This window comes from Temnothorax americanus, unplaced genomic scaffold (assembly GCF_048541705.1).
Source record: "Temnothorax americanus isolate GAGA-0224 unplaced genomic scaffold, ASM4854170v1 Scaffold70, whole genome shotgun sequence".
Lineage (NCBI taxonomy): Eukaryota > Metazoa > Arthropoda > Insecta > Hymenoptera > Formicidae > Temnothorax > Temnothorax americanus.
This window is the reverse complement of record NW_027509793.1, coordinates 664,238-687,612: the sequence shown is the minus strand read 5'-3', so window position 1 is coordinate 687,612 and position 23,375 is coordinate 664,238. Positions and strand designations below refer to the sequence as shown.

The 23,375-nt window shown below is 37.0% G+C and overlaps 1 long non-coding RNA gene and 1 pseudogene across 1 annotated transcript; one reads left to right on the top strand and one right to left on the bottom strand.

Annotated features, from left to right (window-relative positions):
• Positions 1-810: 810 nt before the first annotated feature.
• LOC143906415 (uncharacterized) lies at positions 811-2,075 on the bottom strand. Its single transcript, XR_013259509.1, has 2 exons — positions 1,956-2,075; positions 811-1,420 (listed from the first exon to the last, which is right to left on the bottom strand). It is a non-coding gene; the product is annotated as an uncharacterized LOC143906415 (long non-coding RNA).
• A 9,937-nt stretch (positions 2,076-12,012) lies between these two features.
• On the top strand, positions 12,013-18,484 carry LOC143906432 (T-box transcription factor TBX5-like; annotated as a pseudogene).
• Positions 18,485-23,375: the final 4,891 nt, after the last annotated feature.

Genomic DNA, 23,375 nt, shown 5'->3' with positions numbered 1-23,375 from the left:
CGGGCGCGATACTGACATATGTCTGGGATTATAAAGATGTTCTGTACTGGTTTGCCAGTGATGTGTCAGTAGTGGCAACCAGTATTGGCATGTAATACTACCCCAGTATATTGGCTGAAAGAGCAGGCGCATCAGTACTGACGTAACTACGGTATTGGAGTGCGGTATTGGCGTAAATCTTATTGACTTAAATGCTTATTATGCAAAATAGAATGGTATGTAGTTGATGTAGGTATTTTATGAAAAGAGGAAAAAGAAATAAACTCCACATTTATTAAAACTCCAGATTTATTTTTATAAAAACACCTTAAACTTCAGAAATGATTTTAAGATGTGTACAAAATAAAAAGAAAATAAATTCATGTTCTTCAAACAAACTCTTTTAATGAAAAAAATAAATGAAACACTCATTTTCGTATATATTTAATGTTTTGTGAGTATTATATATATTATTAAGTATTATCCTTCGTTTCTTTGAGTCTTTTTTAAATTTCTCTCTTTTTTTCCACCTTCTCTATCTTTTGCACCCGAAAACCAACGACTAAATTGGGAGTTAAGTTCTTTTAACTGTAGTTCGGGGCATTTAGTCAGAATGACTTCTGAAATATAATATAATATATTAACCTTTAAAAAATAACTGATCATATTAAAAAAATTAGTAGTGCAAGAAAGAATACTATACCTCGAAGATATTTGTAAGTTTCTGTTTTCGAATGTACAAATTCAATTATTATGCAATGAATACCGAATCTGATCAATACGCACACGCAAGCACTGCACACGCACACGCAAGTTCACACACACACACACACACACACACACACACACGCACGCACGCACGCACGCACGCACGCACGCACGCACGCACGCACGCACGCACGCACGCACGCACGCACGCACGCACGCACGCACGCACGCACGCACGCACGCACGCACGCACGCACGCACGCACGCACGCACGCACGCACGCACGCACGCACGCACGCACGCACGCACGCACGCACGCACGCACGCACGCACGCACACACGCACGCACGCCCTCACACGCGCTCGCACGCCCGCACGCACGCACGCACGCACGCACGCACGCACGCACGCACGCACGCACGCACGCACACACACACACACACACACACACACACACACACACTCTCTCTCTCTCTCTCTCTCTCTCTCTCTCTCTCTCTCTCTCTCTCTCTCTCTCTCTCTCGCTCGCTCGCTCGCTCGCTTGCTCTCTCAATCACACCTTTGATATCTATTAATAATTCTTAGAATAAATTATAAGAACTCACTCAATATGTGTGTCGCAATGATCAGAAACAAAATATGTACGAAGAATCCACTTCCTCGTGTCTTCCTTCCCGTTCAATTTCCAGTACGCAAGGTAGGTATTTTTGATCGGCTCCGAGACTTCTTTCTTCTGTAAAAGAAACTATAATTATGTAGAAAAAACTTTGCGATCCTTCGCGGTCCGCACAAGAGACGAATACTTCAACGTGTACCGCCTTTTTCTTAATAATTTTAATAAATATTCATTGTTCAAATACCGAATCTGATCAATACGCACACGCGCGCACATGCACACGCACACGCAAGTACACACGCACGCACGCACGCACGCACGCATGCACACACCTTAAGCCTGGTCTACCTGGTCGCAGTTCGGAAAACGCAAGACACACGCACCGTCTACATGTCAATCTAACCTCTCTGTGTTTAGAGGTTAGATTGATATGTAGACTGTGCGTGTGTCTTGGCCAACAGTCGGCAGATATACACCGTTTGTGTGTGGATGCACACATAACACACACACGCACACACACGCACGTACGTACACGCACGTACGCACACGCACGCACTCTCTCTCTCTCTCTCTCTCTCTCTCTCTCTCTCTCTCTCTCAATCACACCTCTGATATCCATTAATGATTCTTATAATAAATTATAAGAACTCACTCAGTATGTGTCGCAATGATCAGAAACAAAATATGTACGAACAATCCACTTTCTCGTGTCTTCCTTCTCGTTCAATTTCCAGTACGCAAGGTAGGTATTTTTGATCGGCTCCGGGGCTTCTTTCTTCTGTAAAAGAAGCTATAATTATATGTAGAAAAAACTTCGCGACCTTTCGCGGTCCGCACAAGAGACGAAATACTTCAACGTGTACCGCCTTCTTCTTCTTCGTCTTCTTACCACGGTTCACAACAGATGTCGGTAGAGCTATCTCAAGCGACCAATAAACGCGTTTACATGTGATCAGATGACGAATCACACAAGAGAAACTCGCAACGAGGCTAAACTAGCCAATCAAACTCAACCGCGCGCACAAGGCAGCTATTTGAAGCGCCACGTGAAACTTAACTTACTTTAACGCGTAAGGGCCTCCGCACAAGCTTTTTTGTAAACGCATTACGTGACATTAAGTATACTTTACAGTTCTGATTTTCTTGTGCGTTGACCCAAGTTTAAGGTTACGTTGACTCATTGTCAGTATTGGCTTTACAATTGGCTCAGTGCTGTACCAGAACTGGTCCGTTTTCGAAGGTGGCGCCGGCGAAAGCAACACGCCGCGAGTCTAGAATTTATTAAAAAACAGTTTGATGACTATAATCATTAAAGTTTTAATATAAAATAATGATTTTTACATAGTTATTGAATAAAATGGATGCCCGTACCATTTTTTTCTATACGTTATTTTAATTAATTATTATTGGTATGGATATTATACACTATATATTACTGTCAGTATTAGCAAATTTTACTGGAAATTTTTTCAAGTCGGCTCGCGGCGTGTTGCTTTCGCCGGCGACACCTCTGGAGATGGAAAACTTAAGTCCTTTAGTTTGTTAGTACTACGCCAGTACTGGACCGATTGTAAAACTCTATATATGAGTAGTCAATACTTTGAACTCAGTCCGTAGGATGTCAGTATTCTGCCAACGCTTGGCATAGCTGTATGATATTACGGGTTTGCCATCATAAACTCAATTTCTATTAAGCCAGAATTACGCCAATACTGGGCCAAGACTTGTATGCCAGTGCTGGTATTTTGACATAGGCGCAGTACTGAAACTGAAGTGTAACCAGTACCGTGCCTGTACGGGTCAACCAACTGTGGCAAGCCATTACAGGTGTAGTACTGCGCCCGTTGTAAGTAATGGCTTAAGTCAGAATATTCCGATTGGGAAAAAGGAAAAAGATCAGCCGCGCAGATCTCCTGCAGATATCTACGTATTACTCGACTCCGGTTACATTGTACTACGATTTGGTTAAATTGACGTTACGCAACCCCGATGGAACACACGCATGAACTCCAGCGATCTCCAAAGTCTTTTAATATCTTCGTTCTCTAAATTCCCATACATTTTCACGAAATATGTGTCAATAGGCTCAAAATTAATCATTAGTCAGAGCAAACGAGCCGCAACAATGCGTATGCGTACATGTTCTATGTATGAAATACGTTTCGAATGTACCGTAATAAATTTTGCCACCAAGTCAGCCGTAGGGGTTCTTGATTAAGTCTGTAATGAAATTATATTTTATGTAGTTTTTTATTTATTTTTTATTTTTTATTTTTTTTTTTTATATGTACATAATACTTACCTCCAATTGGGATGTATCATATTTATGTGATTCGTCATATTTTCATATAGAATATCATCGCGTCCACAGAATCGACAGATTTTGAGGCACTCGCGTCGTCTATTTTGTGATCTGCCGCGATTTCTTATTTCATAACACCTGCGTACCCTATAAGGTAAAAAAATTATAGAAGTAGATGCGTGTACAAAAAATCCGTACACACACACATACACACACACACACACACACATGCATACATACTTCCGGACATTTTTTATTAATATGATTTCTTGAAATTTTGGAACATTCTAAACCTATTTCCATCAAAATCTCGAAAAAAAATTTTTTCACCATCACAAAGCTTCCTCTATGAGGAAGCAATATGTAAAAAACGGTGACTAATTATAAAGCGGTAATATAACAAGAGAGATCTCTCGAGAGATCCTATTAGATTAATACCACACCGTGCAAATAGTAGAGTTTCTTGTCGTTTCCGGCGTTTCGTTTCAAACTTTACGCCGTGTCAAACTCGATGTTGGGTGTGCGACGCACATTTGTAAGAAATATCGGAGGAAAACTTGAACTCTCTCTCTACGTCGGTCGGCCGGCTGTCTCTCGCTGTTGCACTTTAACGGCGCAGCCACGCAGAAATAAGTGCAGCGGCGCGCTGCAGCGTCGTACGTGAATCGATCCAAGGCTCGCTGCACACGATCCTTGCATTTCTGTTGCAACCGATAGGTACAACCGGCCACTGCGTTATTACGCGCGATGCACGATATATATCCGAATCAGTTCTTTATAATGAGAAATTGGGATAACCATTTTCTCACAAAATACACTATATTTAATTGTTTCCTGTTCAGAGTCGTGTAATGGCGAGATAGATTGAAATTCTAATTTTTCTGATCAACGGAGATACATTAGTTTCTCAATTAAAAGATCCTGCTACATATATGAAAGTCGTCGAGCGTGATTTTTACCATTTTGAGAGCGCGCGTTATTTACTTCATTATTATAGTGTCTTTTCAAAAAATAAATATTTTATTTTGGCAGTTTTTATTATATTTACAATGTATTACGATTTTATTATATTTACAACGTATTACGGTTACAATATATAAAGTTCATAAAGTTAATACTAAAATAATATAGGTCGAAATATACATAGATAAAACATACGTATATTGAAATTTGTTAATTGCATATATACAAGTGCAAATACATTTAATATGATAACATAAGTCAGCTGTAAAATGTGAAATTACACATAAGAAAAATAATTATACAAAAATAATATTACAGAATTTCTAGTTCAAGATAATTTGCATTAAATCTGATTCGTTTCTTAATTTTAATATTAATAATCTAGCTTTATCATATAATGTTATCAAGAGACACGGCAGTGTCTCGCGCCAAGTACACGCGGAGCGAGACCGACCGTGACTCTTTTACGCGACGCGACGGGTTGCGAGTACCCGAGATGTTGATACCATTTACGTCAGTTATGGAAAACAAATCGAATAGATCTGTAAAACAGAAAGTACATCTTGTAATTTTGGGTCATTTTTCCTTAGAGATGATATTAGTTGCTTAGCTATTTTACGAGATGGTCTAAAATAAGAAGCAAAAGAAAATTCATTGCTTTTGTATACATTTCTATATACAATGCCCAATTTCTCGCATAGCATTAGTTTCAAATATTGAGGAAAATTATTGGAGGTATATAAATCAACAGTATATTGCCAGTGTCCATGTAACGAAGTCATTCTGTATCTATCATTAAAAACGGCAAGAGCTAGAAGCAATACAAGTGGAGTACTATCTGTATGAACAGGAATAATTGAAGCGATCAATGGTAAGTAAAATATTTTAGGAAGATCAAAATTAGAAAATTCTGTAGAAAATGATGTTCCGAATAGCCCAAAGGCTATATCGCATAAAATTTTTGATCGCGTTTTTTACAGTTTTTGATATTGTTAATAGATATTTAATAAGAGGTACATCGCGCCACTCTTGAATTCTTTCAGAGGGAAGTCTGCAATGAAATGTGTGATATTGTCAGATTTGAGTTGCTGTATGTAGATTTTATAAGTATTTTTAAATATGTACTTACTCATTTCTCCAATTGGGATTGTATGTTTTTACGTGATTTGTCAATTTCCAAGAATTGTCTTCATACTTTTTGTCTGTGTACCCACACAATCTGCAGATTGTTGTACCACGTGAGCTGTTGTAATATTTTCGTATCTTGTATGGTACGGACGTACGTATACGCTTTGTATTTATATTATGGTCTGTCCTTAGGTGGCATTCCATTTTTAGTATCATTGAAGAGTCGTCTGCCTCAATTTCAGTTGTACACTTTGGCATTGTGCACTTTGCCAAATTATCACGTACATCGCGGAAGTAATTCTATAAGTCCTTCAGATTGAGGGAATTGTACCCTCAATAAATCGGTACTTATGATTTGCCGTAGCGTGTTCCCTTCATCTGTAGACGCGCAGCGCATTCTCTATATGAACGATGCTTGTCACTCATAATAAAAGAGCCCGGCTGAATTTTGGCCCTCATAATAACGTTAAGGTTAGACCGAGCCTTATTCGGAATGTTCTCGATCTACATGTCACCTGTAGAACGACTGATTGTCCCAAAAACCCACACCTGCTCACGCTCCGTGGCCAGCAGCCGCCCTCGATGATATTGCCTGGTAAACAAATGACTTTTATCCACCTCTACAGCCGCGACCAGCATGCTTTTAAACTAGACACATAGTGTACCTTACAAAGTACAAAAAAAAGACGTTTCTCACTAATCTCTATAAGTAAGATATTCCTATAACAAAACACGATAAAATTTAACTTTATTTCCTCGAAATTACTTATACTCATGGATTGTAGTAAATTTTTATTTTAAATATTTTTTTTAATTAGTCGATATTTTGTTTTTAACGGCAGTTACGCTGAACTATCCTGTGCGTGGACAATAAGGCGTGAAGACTTATGGGACTTGTTATCACGACGTCCGCGACAATCTTGCGAAGTGCCAAACGTGCGGAAAAAATATTGAGACGGAAAGCCAATTAATGCTGCGAAAAATGCAGTCCCACCTAAGATTGGAACACTGTACCGATATAAAAAGTCTGCGTACTTTAGGTACGCAGGTGTTTGAGGTCACAGGTCGCAGATTACAAAATGCACGACGACGACGCGCAATCTGTCGATTGTGTGGAGAACGCCTTTAACATGAAGATTATATATTGAAGAGGCACATAACTTGACAACATCCCAATTGGAGGGATGAGTAAGTATTATGTACATATTTAAAAAAACAAGCCGAACGCGAGCCGAACCGAATGAGCACGCGTATGCTTTGGTGTGGACGGCATTTAAACGAACTTGCACGATATTTGCTCAAGGATCTATTCGGAAGTATTCGGAAGTGAAACGGAAAAAAGAAAATTAAAAGTACAAAACAGGATGGAGTAATGTGGTCAGCAATGTCAGCATCCTTAGAAATACTTATTTAGAAATATGGATAGACTTCAAATCAACCGTCAGATGTTAAAAGAATTATAATTTTATTAAAAGTTTCAACAATCAAATTTATAAACAAATACCAACGTATTATTATAAAAATTGAAACACTTAGAAAGCACGTCAAAACTCAAGTCTAATTTAATTTTTTAAACATGGTTTTAGTTCTTTTAATAATTTTCTACCGTCTCAAACTTGGAGAAATGACGATAATCGAACCAAATCATAGTCGTATTGTTTTGGCGAATATAATGGCCAGTAGAGTCGATTATTTTTCCATTGTTGTTTATTATTTAACTGGCGATGTAAAAGAGATTTATTCTGTTTTACATTTTCCCTCTTGGGGGTCCAATGGGTGGAAGTTAAGGGAGACTACCACTACTCAACTTCTCTCATCAAGCGCTACAATATAGGGTATTACCCCCCCCCCCCTCGGGAGGGGGGGTGTTGGGTAACCCTAACCGAATTTTTAAGTTCGGAAAATTTTGGGGGAAAAATGTTTTCTTTGGAGTTCTGTGTAGCATCGAAAAAGTTTTATATCGAAAAGTATTGCGAGGCAAAATTGATCCGAATTAAAATTAAAAAGTTGTCGCCGATTTTTGAATCGTGAATCGTGAATCATGAAGTTGGTACTTCAAAATTTCGAACTGCTGTTTTTTGGGTTAAATCACTAGAACTATTTTTCTAATTTATCAAGAACTTGAAAACTTTTTAGGGAAGAGCCAGAACTCTATCAATTATAATTATAAATTATATCAAAATTCCAAAATTGCAGTGCTAATTTCACAGAGGTGAGCAACATGCATTTCATATTTTCGTAAAATTCCTGCTAGAATTTAAAGATATCCGAGGCAGAGAGAGTCAATCTGAACCAATTTGTCCGAGCGGTTGCAACAGGTTTGCGGAAATGGGGAGATAAATCAAATGACAGGCAAGAAAATGTGACGTGTACTTGGATCATTCTTGCGAGACACAGGGACTTTTTGCAATATCAGGGAGTAAATGGAGTTTAATGTAAGATGCCGATATGGTAAATAGTAGCGATTAAATTTATGGCGTATTTGTGGTAGAATTGTGCAAGCGACGCGGCCGATTTTACGGCTGACAAAGATCGATGCTTTTACGTAGACGTGACGCTTGTGCAATGTAACCGCGAGGAGACAGATGATCGTAAGGGATCCGAGGAGCGAGTCATCTTGCTCTTTTTAAGCATTCATACATATTAAACGCCTCAATTTCACTCTCGACCATGTACGCACCATCTTTGGATTTTATATTCATGTTAAATTGTGCAACTGCACGATGATGCGTCGCGTAGGTACGCTTATTTTAACGTGCGTTTTATTGCAAATTGTCTTTGATCATTTGCCGCTCTAAAACATCCTGTAGCTGTGAAATTCTCAAACAAGGAGTAATTTTATAATTTTGCTTTCTCATAGAGGAAGCTTTGTTTTTGTAAACTTGTATATGAACTTGATTGCGTATAAAGTTGGTTCTAATCAACCAAATTTAAAAGAATTATATATAAAACAGGGGTAGAAGAAACTAAAGAAAAGATATAGTCCAGTCACTATGTACATTTAAAAAAGACATAATTCTGATCCAGGATTTTTCTTTTGGGGGGTGTTGGGGGGTTCAAGAAAAGCTTAATCTCAAGTTTTCGATCTTTGTTTTTCGCTTGCTTTTTTTACGGGAGTAAAAAATGTAAAAAATTATTTTTCCACGATAACTCGGTTTCTAATAAAGTTACAATGTCGAATCGGAGCTCATTTTAAAGTTTTTTTTACGCTCTACAAATTATGTCGTATGACATTTTTACGTATGATCGATTGTTTTCGAGACATCGAACGAGAAAGGGAAATAAAAAAGTATGAGAGATATTTAGTTTTTTTCTTTTTACTCATTATTGTCGTTCAAAATTGCAAAAATGCTTCAAATGAAACTTATAGAGCGTAAAAAAACCTACAATTTTTAGTTATTATTCATTTCATTTCGTCGAAAATTACGCCTTGTAGAGCACCTCAAAGTGGAGAGTCGTCGCCATCGCGTCAGCGGTAAAGTATTTCTTTTTTATAAACTTACTTCACAAATATTGTCACTTAGATATAAAACTGCACGCTTTCATGTATTCTTCAATGAAACGGTAAGTGTAATTTTTGTTTCAAAACATCTGCAATGGCAAATACGTGTTTGATTCCCTTAAGAAAATTTGACGGTTTCAAAATAGCTACAATAATTTCAGGCTTTGCAAGATTTATTTGCAACTTTGAGGCGTAGTGCGATATGGAATTTTCAACGAAATTAAAGTAATAAATAAGAATATTTTACGATTTTTATTGCTGTGCAAGTTTTATTTGAAGCGTTTATACAGATTCGTGTGCGAAAAACGATAAAATAGAAAAAAACCAACAAAAATGCTCAATTTTTCCCTTTCTTTTTCGATATTTCGAAAACAATCGATTGTACGCCAAAATATTATTGAACCTAACTTGTAGAGCGGGCAAAATCCTATAAAAAACACCTATTATGTTACTTTTTTGCGTCAATGAAGTCGGAAATCTTAGCGAAAGCGTTCGGTGCCGCGTATCGACGTAACCAACGCGCCGCTAACGCGATGACGACGACTCTCCACTTTGAGGCGCTCTACAAGGCGTAATTCAACGAATTGAAATGAATAACAAATAAAAATTGTAGGTTTTTTTACGCTCTATAAGTTTCATTTGAAGCATTTTTGCAATTTTAACGACAATAATGAGTAGAAAGAAAAGAACTAAATATCTCTCATACTTTTTTATTTCCCTTTCTCGTTCGATGTCTCGAAAACAATCGATCATACGTAAAAATGTCATATAACATAATTTGTAGAGCGTAAAAAAAACTTTAAAATGAGCTCCGATTCGACCTTGTAACTTTATTAGAAACCGAGTTATTGCGGAAAAACCATTTTTCACATTTTTTACTCCAGTAGAAAAAGCAAGCGAGAAACAGAGGTCAAAAACTTGAGATTAAGCTTTTCTTGAGCCCCTCAACACCCCCCAAAAGAAAAATCGTGGGTCAGAATTATGTCTTTTATAATCCGTTTTTTTGTACATAGTGACTGGACTAATAGTTTTTTGAGTTTTTGATGTCAATATGTTCAGAGTGTTTTCGTCGAAATATTGCATTAAAAAAAAAGGTATGTAGGTATGTATGTATGCATGTGCCAAATTTACCGAAATTTCTATAACTCCAGAACTAATCAACCAAATCTTAACGAATTATATATGAAATAGGGGTAGAAGAGACTAAAGAATATAATAGAATTAATAAAAATTGTTAATAATAAAGGGGTTACCGATTTCTGTTAAGAAAAACCAAGTTTACTGAAATTTCTATAACTCAAGAACTGATTAACCAAATTTTAAACAATTATATATGAAGCAGGGGTAGAAAAGACTGAAGAATATAATAGAATTAATAAAAATTGTTAATAATAAAGGGGTTACCGATTTTTGTTAAAAAAAAAACAGCCAAGTTTACTGAAATGTTTATAACTCAAGAACTGATTAACTAAATTATAAGGAATTATATATGAAATAGGGGTAGAAAAGACTGAAAAATATAATAGAATTAATAAAAATTGTTAATAATAAAGGGGTTACTGATTTCTGTTAAAAACAACAGCCAAGTTTACTGAAATTTCTATAACTCAAGACCTGATTAACTAAATTTTAAAGAATTATATATGAAATATATAAGGGTAGAAAAAATTGAAGAATATAATAGAATTAATAAAAATTACTAATAATAAAGTTATCGATTTTTGTTTAAAGAAATCTACGTAATTGCTCTAATTTCCGCAACTTTTAAGATATCAAGCTTAATTTTTTTTATAGATAGAGTATCATTAAAGATAAGTTGATGTTGAATTTAGCAAGGATCGGTGAAGGGATTACCGATTTCTGACAATTTTTAGAAATGTCCGTGGTTGCTCTAATTTCCGTAAATTTTGAGATATCGAGCTTAATTTTTTTTATGGATAGAGTATTATTAAAGGTAGGTTGGTGTGGAATTCGGCAATGATCGGTGAAGGAGTTTCCAATTTTTACCTAAAAAGTATACAAGTAATACATGTAATCTTATATACAAGGTATCATTAAAGGAAGGTTGTTTTGAATTTGACGAAGATTGGGGTGAAAGGGTTACTGCTTTCTGCTTATTTTATATGTGATCTGAAATCACGTGTCCTATTTTTTTGATAACTTAAATTTTTTATTACATACGTCGCACGTTGTTTCGTTTTCGGCTTTATTTACTTTAAACCAGTTCGATATTTCTGATTTATCTGTTATAACGATTGTTACAATTACTTCCGTCTTCTATTGTAGACGGTTAAATACTAAGCGCGGTACAGAAATCGCGTTAATAAGCGTTTGAAAAACTGCTCAGCAAAACGAAGAGAGAGGGATGGTTTATTTACTTTATTTATTACTTAAACTTTTTTTTTTGATGTATGTGAATGTGGATATACGTATAATTTTTTGCCCAACATATCATATCGTACGGCTCTATCTTCTTTCTTCGACTACTAAATTTTAACTTATTTTTAAGTTAAAACACACGCAGCGCGTATGACAATTAAAAATGTTGAAGTTAGTTAGATATATGGTAAAAATTAAAAATCAGTTTAGTCTATGAAACGTTCTCGTATAAAATGCTATTTCTTGACCTGTACATATGTTCCTTTTTTTTTAAGAAAATAATATGTGTATAAATAAATATAAAGAAAACATATAAATAATAAAATATTAAGGAAATTTTTCTAGAAATACTTTTTTAGAAATATGAATAGCTAATGATTCTATCGTCAGATTTAAAAAATTGTTGTTTTTTTTTAGTTTTAACTTAATCGAATTAATATAAAGATACCGGCTTTCTTCTAAAAATTAACGCACTTAAGAAGCACCTAATAACGAACGATAGACTTAAGTCTAATTCAAATTTTTTTTAACTATTTGTGATTTTTTTCATTTCTGCATTTTATTGGTTTTCTAATTTTTTATGTCCATTTATGACGTTGATGTGTAACGCTAATGTCATCTGTTTCTTTTTAAGACAGTGTTGTTACATGTTATACGCATTATTCTACCGATTGTATAATGTACGAAATATATTTTTTTGAATTATATGACTTGCTTTGATGTCGGTGAAGTTATATCATTTTCCAGCAGATCAAAAATAAAAAGGAGTTCTTGTCGCACGCAGTTGAGTTTTATAGTTCCTGATACTTTTTAGTAATAGTTTTGATGATTTTATCCAAAAAACAGTCGATCGAAAAAATGATCTGCTAACTTCCCGTAGCAGATCATTTTCTAGCAAATAAAGAATAAAAGAGAGTTCTTCTCGCATACATTCGAGTTCTATAGTTCCTGATACTTTTTAGCGATAGTTCTGGTAATTTTGCCAAAAAAATTTATTTTAAAAAATCATCAAAACTTACGCAAATGACGTTCACGGTAGATCCAGACATAGATACGTGTCTAGGTCCAGGCATTGGTACTTTTACCTAGTCTTAAGTGTCCGGGTATTAGTACCTTTATACCTTAATTGGATCTGAAAATTAAATAATTTCCCTTCACACGAACCGAAATAATAAGATTTTTTCTTTTTTCTGTTATATGCAAAATAAAGATAAACTTTATATTCTACAAATTTAGATTTTATATTGGACATAATGATTAAATGTCTAATACAAAATCTAAATTTGTGCGAATTTTTATTAGAGAATTCGATAATTTGTATACGACAATTAAAATTAAATCCATATAATTAATTGCATCTTTAAGCTTGTCGGTTAAATGAGTTTTGATAAATGATAGCATTTATTTTGTGTTTTTACTAAATCTAGAATTTATTGGTACCTACAGTATATGATGATGAACAGTTCACAAAAGAGTACTTTTTAATGAAAAGTAGATTACAGCGAATATACTGAATAGTCCGAGCTTGTGAAAATATCGTTTTGTTAATGATACCACGTAAATGTAATTTTCAAAAAAGGCAAAAAAAAAAGGCGCCAAAAGTACACATTTATAATATATATACATTAATGATATGCGAGATTCACTTACGTGTACAAGCTAAACGTTTATTGTTTTCTATTTTGTATACATTGAGTATAATTATGTATTTTTATTTTGATATTTAAAGGCGCACATTACGTCATCGGTTGAAGTTCAGCCGAAACAGTCGTTTATTATAAGTTTTAATACGATATCGTAAAACGCGATTTGGCGTGAAAACGATTTGAGTTTTCGTTACCGCAGAGAGAGAGAGAGAGAGAGAGAGAGAGAGAGAGAGAGAGAGAGGGAGGGAGCGAGAGAGAGAGAGGGAGGGAGAGAGAGAGAGAGAGAGAGAGAGAGAGAGAGAGAGAGAGAGATTGATTGATTGATTGATGGTCTTTATTATGCCATAGTCTATGACTTTAGGCAAAATGGCAATTACAAAGAAAAAAAGAAGTATATATGTAAAATAGAGTTAGCGAGTAGACAATTAATAGTAACAATTAACAATAAAAACAAAATTAGATCTATAAAAACAGTATTACAACAGCAGATGCACGCAAAGCTGCGGGTGATGCGCAGACTGTAAGCAACGGAAAGCAAACTACAAAGCAAAGTCGCTAGAATGGTTGGAAAGAAAAAGTAGATAAAATAGAGAGAGAGAGAGAGAGAGAGAGAGAGAGAGAGAGAGATTATTCAGACAGTATCTGAACATTTTTAATCCTTTAGGGGCCTGTGTACATAATTATGTACTAAAAAAAAAAAAAAAAAAAAAAAAAAAAAAAAAAAAAAAAAAAACAGAACAAAAAAGAAAAAACAAAAAAAAACGAAAAAGAACAAAAAGAAACAAAACTAAAAAACTTTCATAAGGGACGTCTTTTAAGACTACCTTTTAAATTATAACATTTTACTCCAACGGGATCGATGTGTGGCCTCTAAAGGGTTAAAAAAAGAGAAAGTTACGACAAATTGATTAACAACGCGTAATGAGTTATATTTATTTTAATTGGCTTAGTAGATTATGGCATTTAAAATTATCTTGTGAACGTTATTTATTACCTTATATATTACCTTTTATAAATCGCGGCAGAAAGGACAAGAGGTTCATGGACACATAGTTGTCTCATATGTTGGCGCCGAACGACCGATACAACTGCACGTGATTTCGATGTTCGTTCTGATCATTTCCGTATTTGCTTTATACCTTACATTGACGGTATCGGAGAAGAAACGTCGATCATCGGAGATGTTTCTTCAGGATTTAAACAACGCACTGATGCTACTGGAACTGAATATGCAACTGGCATCGCCATTCTTCGCACAGTCACCGATCGCTCTACAACGCAAATTAGGTGAGAGGATCGAATGTGTATTTTAACCCCCATTGCTGCGCGGAGTCAATGTGGAGTTGCTTAATCGAAACCTCTGGCAGCAATTCTACGAGAATGATACAGAAATGATAATTACCAAGAGCGGTCGGCGCATGTTTCCGTCCGTTCAAATAAACGTAAACGATTTGGAGAAACGTGAAAATTATTATGTTCTCATGAAGATAGCACCGGCTTCCGATCGTTGCTACAAGTACTGTGGATACCAGAACGGGGGCGAGAACTGCAATATGGGTGGCTGGAGTTTCGTGGGGCCGGCAGAGCCGCAACAGCCTTTTGGGTATAGGATTTATAAGCATCCCGAGAGTCCGGCAACGGGGAGCCACTGGATGGACAATCAGCTTCAATAAATTGATGCTCACGTACAACATCAACGACCCCAATAATAACGTGGTATTAACATCGATGGGGGTTCTAAGGGGGCAGTGCATGCGTAATACACGGCGCCGTTTTCAGCTAACACCGCATAGCCTCTCCTGCTCAATTCCGACTCTCACCTCCAAGCAGGCGTTTACGCTGGTGAACCCTGGAAGCCTGAGCAACCATGATGGAGATCGGGTACCAACCCCGGTGGAAGTTGTAATCAGGACTAACGAGAGTGGGAGAAATGGCCCTCTGAAAAGGGGGTTGGCGAGGGGCTAACAACCTTTCCCGTAAAAAATTACAAGTTGTGAAGCCATTAATAGAGAATGCCGGACCGAACCTACGGAAACGACCCACGCTTCCGGAAGCGTACTCTCAACAGGGAGCCAGGTGGCAGGAGAAGACCAGGAAGGCCAAGGCTACGTTGGGAGGATGGAGTCGTGCGTGACGCAAAGAAGATCGGCGTTAGAAACTGGCGCAATGTGGCGCAGAACGGGGATGTGTGGCGTGAAAAATTAAAGGAGGCCGAGATTCGCATTGGGTTGTAGCGCAACTGATGATGATTAATATCGATGCACAAATACTTTCCTAGGATCTGGATAGTCCGTTGCTTCGATGCGAAGAACTACAACGAGCTCTTAACTCATTCAATCGCGTTGTTCGCTTTCAAGGAGACGAAATTTATCGCTGTGACGGCATATCAAAACGAGAACATCGCGAAGTTGAAAATCAATAACAATTCATTTGCAAATGGTTTTCGCGAGATGGGTCAGTCACGGTTCAAGCGAAAGCATCATTCGATCGATCATCAGGCCCAATCGTATTCCAGTCCCGACGAAGGGGTCTCATTGACATACGACTCCGAATCGAATCAGCCGAACGACCCTTCCTTAAGGGTTCCAAGCCTATTAAAGCATGCGATTATCTTTTACTTTAGCCGGGGAGTCGAAGTTGGCCGGCCGTGCAACGTGGGAGAAGCGGACGCGAATCCCGCCACCGTTGCGAGTCGATCCCCGGCGCCGGGCATGCTTGAAACGCAGTGCCCGTGCACTGTGTTTGACACATATGGATATCCATTCACGAAATAACTAATTATTATTTATTTTTATTTTAATTTGACACGGCTACTGGGGGCAAGTCTCGTCGAAACCGTAGACATGTTCGGACGTGTTTTGTCCTGAATATATTTTGAAGATTGCTGATGCAATCAGCGCCGAGTTTGGATTAAATCTTTCGAGTCTGTATTTATTATATTCGACTTGTTCTTGGCCGTTATGTGATCTTGAGGAGGATTATGTGCCATAAAATTTACAAAGAAGAAGAAGAAGAAGAAGAAGGTTATTGGAAGCCACGGGTACTCATGGCATGAGTTTCGTGCGTCAAGAGGCGTAATCGTTTCTATACCTGATAACTAGCGCCTACTCTCGAGGAGCCATCTACGCAGTCAGTGGGTGTCTTTGCACTAACCGGTTCATCAATCTCGCATCGTGCGTACAGTGCCCGGACCAACCGAGAATCCGGGCGTGAAGATTCATTCTTAACTTCTTTATATTTACTGCGTGTTGGGGAGCAAACGGATTGACAGCCGAGAGCTTTTCAGATAACCGTTCCCTTTCTTGGCTCCACAACTCACCAGCGGTACTTGGGCCCGTATTACTACAGGCTCTTAGGGGCGCAGTCAGATCACCATTGACGCCACTTGGTTACTGCAGAACGCGCTGGCCACCTGACATCAGATCTTGCGACCGAGCCGTACTGAATTGGAACAGTCCCATTGCAGCGGTCCAGCGAAACCACTGGGCGCATGACTTGACTGGGAGAGGTTACATATTCGCATCACAAGACCAGTAACTGATTCTGATCCCAGGCCCAAAGAGACTCGTGCAGAGAATCAAAGGCCTGAGATAGCCTGACTTTTTCGATGCAATACGACAGTGTTCGCACCAGCGTAGTTTTCAGACCACTTGAATCTTGAATCTTTGGATTCTAACACGGATTCGCCACTTTTTTCGCGTTCTTTTCTGCCACGATTTACAAAAGGTAGTAGTTTTGCCGCTTCGCAACGCGGACGGGAGCGAGGCCGTCGTGGCCAGCGTGATAACCGGTAGTAGGTCCGAGAGAACGAGTACGTGTATACGCGATCGCATACTTAACGCGGATCGGCGAGCGATTGGTCGGTCGGCCGCGGGTTTGGTACACGGCCAACAGTGCCTCCGATCACGTAATATAACTGATCATTTCCAGTTTCGCCGGCGTGAACTCGCTTCTGGTATTAGGGCCACGCGAAGTAAGATCATCTCTGCTACTCAATATGTCGTTAACCCTTTAAGGACCTGTGTACATAATTATGTACATAAAAAAAAAACAAAAAAAAACAAAAAAACAAACAAAAACAAAAGAACAAAAAAAACAAAAACAAAAACAAAACAAATAAAGAAAGCAAAAACCACTAAAAAGAAAAACAAAAAAAGACTAAAAAACTCGTCAGGGACGTCTTTTAAGATTATCTTATAACCTGGCCTCTAAAGGGTTAATTTAACTAAAACAATTTTAATTTAATTATTAATTTGAATAGTCAATGGAGTTAAAATAACATTATTTGTGTTAAAATAATAAATTTCGACACATGGTAATTAAAAAGAACAAAATGTTATTTAACTCAAGGTATTGGTTTAAATTTTATCTTTTGATATTTAATGCGTAGAGACAGTTATAGTAACTATACCATTTTTGATTTATATAGAGTATATAGACATGATTGTATGTATAGAACACTTTGTAATTGATTGTAATTGCAAGCCGTTTTATCAGACACTGTAAATTCAAGTGTGTTATTTCTACACGCATATACGTTTAAAAATGACACATTTGACTGAAGCTCGTTTTACATGTTTTGTTGCGTGTTAAATGGCATCATTCAATACGACAAGAAATGTGTAAAAGAGCTTTAGTTAAAATAACACACTTGGATTTGCAGTGAATTAGCCGTATAGAAAAAGGATTTCTCATTATATATCATAAAATTATATATTTCTTTTTTAAATGAAAGAAAGTTACGCACGTTGCACGTAACTTTCTTCAACTTTTTAATACGCCATGAATGTCTGTATTTGATGCATTAAATTATGCGTTTTATTCTTTGATATTGTTTACGATAATTTTATCGTTAGAACTTTAATCGATTTTACGCGTATATTTCGATGCTGCGAGATTTGTATCAATATTACTCGTATAACGAACTCCCTCCGTGAATATATTTCCGATTTAAGGTCGATTTAGACGTAACCGTGCCGTGCCCGTACCGTTTACGGACAGAAAGATTAAGACGTTTTACACGTAGGTATCCGGCACCGGACTACCGATGCTGGGTACCCGATCGATTTTTTTTTATTTTCACAAATCGGCTCTCGGACAAATCTGTAAATGCGCACATGTTAATCCATACACTTCGCGATCGGATACCCAGCGTCAGTAGTCCAGTGTCGGATACGTGTGAAACGGGTTTTAGTCGAATTTCATCCATTGCATCTTCGAATATTTTCTTAACTAGTGGCCGGATCACTAGTAGTTAGTGGTAGAGTTGTAGGCGTTTTGATGGGAGTTTTAAGGAGAGATTCGACTTCGAAGGTCTGCCGTGATGTCATTTGCGTTTTGATGATGATTTTTTAAAACAATTATAAGGTTTTGCAGTTTTTTACTTATCAGGAACTCTAGAACTTTTCGAAAGAAATCAAATGAGCTACTTAGAACTATTTTGATTTTAAATCACTCCTTTTTTTTGTTTTTTGAAAAAAAAAAAATTTTTTTTCTTTTATTAGGCACTTTAGTACTCTTCAAAATGCTTCAGATGAGCTATTCAGAATTATTCGGTTTTAAAATTATATACTTTAATTTTTTTCTTCTCCTTTTCATAATTTATACACATAATTTAATGTATATCAAAATTGCAAGCAAATTACATTTTTTTCGATAAGATTCTTGAAACGCGTGAAATGTATTCAGATTAAAGCATTATTAAAAGAATAATTATCAGTAATCATTGTGAAACAATATCTGTCCATATCATTTCCATAAAAAAATTAATCGTGCGGGATAACTGTTTTAATAACTCATTATACGATTATTTAATTACTCGAACTAATTACGTAATGTAACAATTAAGATATCTCAAAAATACTGAAGTACTTTCTTGTAAAATTCTGCAATCTTAAAATAACCCATAATATAGTCTATTAATGTGAAGAGCTTGATGCGTATTTATATCAATATATATATATATATATATATATATATATATATATATAAAATATTAAGTTATTAAGAAAAAGTAGAAGGAATTGACATGTTTCGTCAGGCTTTGTGTTCTTGTTATGTAATTCTTTCTTGAGTATTCGCATAAGTTGCATTTTGCAAATTAAGCAACTAATTAAATTATTAATATTAAATATTAATATAATAAGATATTTGTATTTACATTTATCAAAATAAAAACAAGCTCAATTATGAAAATAAATTTAATAATTGGACTTATTAAAAATTAAATAATTTGTTCAGATATTGCGCTCGAATTCTTTTCGCGTTTTACAACGCTCGATCGTTTCACATTAGATGGCGCGACGCGCGAGTCGTCACCACGGTCTTCTACTCAGGTCTGGAAACTCGCACTATTTGATGGTGGTGGGGGTGTCTCGCTAAACAAAGCCTTTTTCGGTAGTTCGCTCTGTCTCCGCACTAGTCGTGTCGATCGGAGGATCGTCGACGCGCATGCGTACTTGTCCGTTGTGACATGGTTTGAATGGCAGATGACATGGTTTAAATTTTTAACTTGTTTTATTGATTGGACAATTTCGAAAATTTCCTTTCAGGTATAAATTTCTTTTTGAGTTTTTGATTTAATCCTCGAGATCGCAGGTCTACTAGCGTTGACTTGAGTATGGGATTTTTATCGGGCTTAAGGATAGCCTCGGAGCAAATAAGACAGGATTTAAATCGGCGAAGGACTTGCTTGCACAGATATCCTGAAATATCCCATAAAATAATATATTAAATGAGTATCTCAGCGAGAACAACATACTCTCTTGAGTAGCTGCAGTAGATTGAACGTTATATGGACCATCCCATTGATGCTGCATTAAAGAAGCCACGGAAGCCTCGCAGCAAGGAAGATCCGCGGGAGGCCAAGGCACGGGACCGAGCTCGGATCCCCGGGACCGGCGCGAGAACGCCGATCGGTTCACCTCGCCCAGGCCCGGCACGTCAGCCAAACCCGCTTCCCGACCAAGCCCGACACGCCCCGCTCCTCAGAGCCAATCCTTATTCCGAAGTTACGGATCCAATTTGCCGACTTCCCTTACCTACATTAGTCTATCGACTAGAGGCTCTTTACCTTGGAGACCTGCTGCGGATATGGGTACGAACCGGCGCGACACCTCCACGTGGCCCTCTCCTGGATTTTCAAGGTCCGAGGGGAAGATCCGGACACCGCCGCAACTGCGGTGCTCTTCGCGTTCCAAACCCTATCTCCCTGCTAGAGGTTTCCAGGGAACTCGAACGCTTATACAGAAAAGAAAACTCTTCCCGGATCTCCCGACGGCGTCTCCAGGTCATTTTGGGTTACCCCGAGATAAAAATTTCGTTTGCTCTCATAACAATAATAAGAGTGAAAAGTAGTTAAAATGCGCCGAATGAAAACTAGGTATAATGCAAGGAATTTGTACAGCTGTAAGCGACGCGATAACGCAGTAATATTTGAAAATTGAGATCAGACTCTTATCTACATCCGACCTTAAAATTCGTAGTGGCGAAGCGTTAATTTTATGAGAAAGAAAAGGAAATGCAAATTCACGTGTATTCTAAATATTTTATATATGTCCGCGAAATAGTTATATATGCCACCGCCGCGCATACGTAAAAAAATAATCGATAAAATGCCAAGAAAAAATGCAGCTGTTGCAGCTGTACCGTGTTCTCTCTCGGAAAGGAAACGTATACGGGATCGCGTGTCGCGTGAAGCGGACAGTCGCAGTTCGCGCTAAAAGTGCACTCGCGCGACGGATGCACTCCGCGGCGCGAAGTGCCGTTACGGGCGACGCGACGTTGAAGAGTAACGTCCGTTGAGTAACTCGCCGGCGTAAATGGATCTGTCTTGCGAAAATAGCCGCCGCTCGAGCGCGCTGAAACGCGCGAGAAACGACGCGATCTGGCGAATTGCATCATGGCGGAAAAAAAATCTCGCGTGACACTTTATCCGCGAGTGCTCGTGGATTCCTGCTGCGTGTATGCTGAGATTTAAAATTGTCTTTTTACGACAGTCTTCTGCACAAAATAACATATAGGCATTTCGGAAATCTTTGAAAATTATATGACATTATGAGACAGATGTATCAACTTCTTTTATTACGAAAAAAAATGAGTTTAACCCTCAGTTACCTCACCAGGGTCTGAGAGACCCCTGTCGTTTTCTCTAGCTTGTATCTTTATAAGACAAATGCATCAATTTGAAGTCGTTTTATTTTTTAATCGATGCGTCTTTTAAAGATCTACAAGACTGTGCAAGTTAGATTATTCTAAGTTAAAAAATGTAAATGTTATTTAAAAAAAAAAGGAAGACGTATTTTTCTGAAAAAGCGAAAAAGATTGCTTTTTTTCAAGTTGACGCAGTACTGACTAAAAAAAGATGCAAGGGTTTTATGAACGTTTTAAAGACCCTGCACGTTTTAACAATGTGCAGGGTCTCTCAGACCCAGGTGAGGCAACTGAGGGTTAAATAAATAACTCGACATATAAAATATTATGTATCTTACTAAATACACGCGTTACATCAACGCGCACCGGGCATTTTTGGGCGGACGACCAACCTGACTATACGTCGCGAAAAAGAAAACAGCGCATTATTCGAGAGGAAGAAAGTGTGTATAGTCTCGTGTTGTACGCGAATTATCAGTCTGTGCTAATATTAGGTCGTTTATTAATTATCATAGAATCGGTACTAGAACTCTCACATAAAGAATTAAATCAAGTCTCGTCTAAATTATTTTAATCTCAAATTATTTAAATAATCGGTCAAATAAAAAATATGCTTGGCAATCGCGAATAAAATAAAGATTCATTATCTTTTTTTCTTATTTGTTATTCGCTAACAAGACTTTTTTGGCCATCTCTCCGCGATTCGTGACTTTCGTATGAATCGATCGTTAGACGCGATGCACCCTCGCCTACATTCGCCACACTGTAAAAAATTTTTATGTAAATTTACACCATTTATAGTAGGTAATAAAGGGACCCTCACAAATAGGGTAAATTTCCTCGCGTTTGTAATTTTACAATACAAAGTAAAAGTAATATCTTCATGTGTAATGAAACAGATTGTAAAAGTACATTTACAAAGCACGGGAATAATGTAGAAACGGTAATGCAATAATACTTTTCTTAGTAGTATTATTAAACAATCAAACATTAAATTTACGAACCGAATCGGAAATATACAAAATGTTATGTAAAATTGAAATGTAAATTGTAATTTAAGGTTACAGTACTGTAAAATTACAATAACTTTTCGTGCAATTTCGGTTCGATTCGTAATGATACAGTAACATTTCGTACATTTCCGGTTCGATTCGTAATGATACAGTAACATTTCGTACATTTCCGGTTCGATTCGTAATGATACAGTAACATTTCGTGCATTTACGAATCGATCCGTAAATGCACGAAATGTTACTGTATCATTACGAATCGAACCGGAAATGTACGAAATGTTACCGTATCATTACGAATCGAACCGAAAATGCACGAAAAGTTATTGTAATTTTACAGTACTGTAACCTTAAATTACAATTTTACATTTCAATTTTACATAACATTTTGTATATTTCCGATTCGGTTCGTAAATTTAATGTTTGATTGTTTAATAATACTACTAAGAAAAGTATTATTGCATTACCGTTTCTACATTATTCCCGTGCTTTGTAAATGTACTTTTACAATCTGTTTCATTACACATGAAGATATTACTTTTACTTTGTATTGTAAAATTACGAACGCGAGGAAATTTACCCTATTTGTGAGGGTCCCTTTATTACCTACTATAAATGGTGTAAATTTACATAAAAAAACTTTTTTTACAGGCACGGGGACGGAAATGCTTGATGGCTATCTACAGTTGTCCGCATCATCAAAGCACATTTAAAACGCGTGCAATGTTTTAACTAATAATACATCGTCATGTCTCAAGAATGGCGATGCATATTCGTTGTTTCAACAGTAATGTTATGAACAATTACACGCGTTTCGAGTGTGCCTTGATTGTATGCGACCAACTTAGATAGCCAGGCATTTCTGTCCCTGTGCCTGTAAAAAAAATTTATATACAATTCACGGCATACCGCATGAATTAGGGAAATATATATATATCCTGTTTTAAAATAATTCAATTATATTTTATTATAAATATTGTAGCATACATGA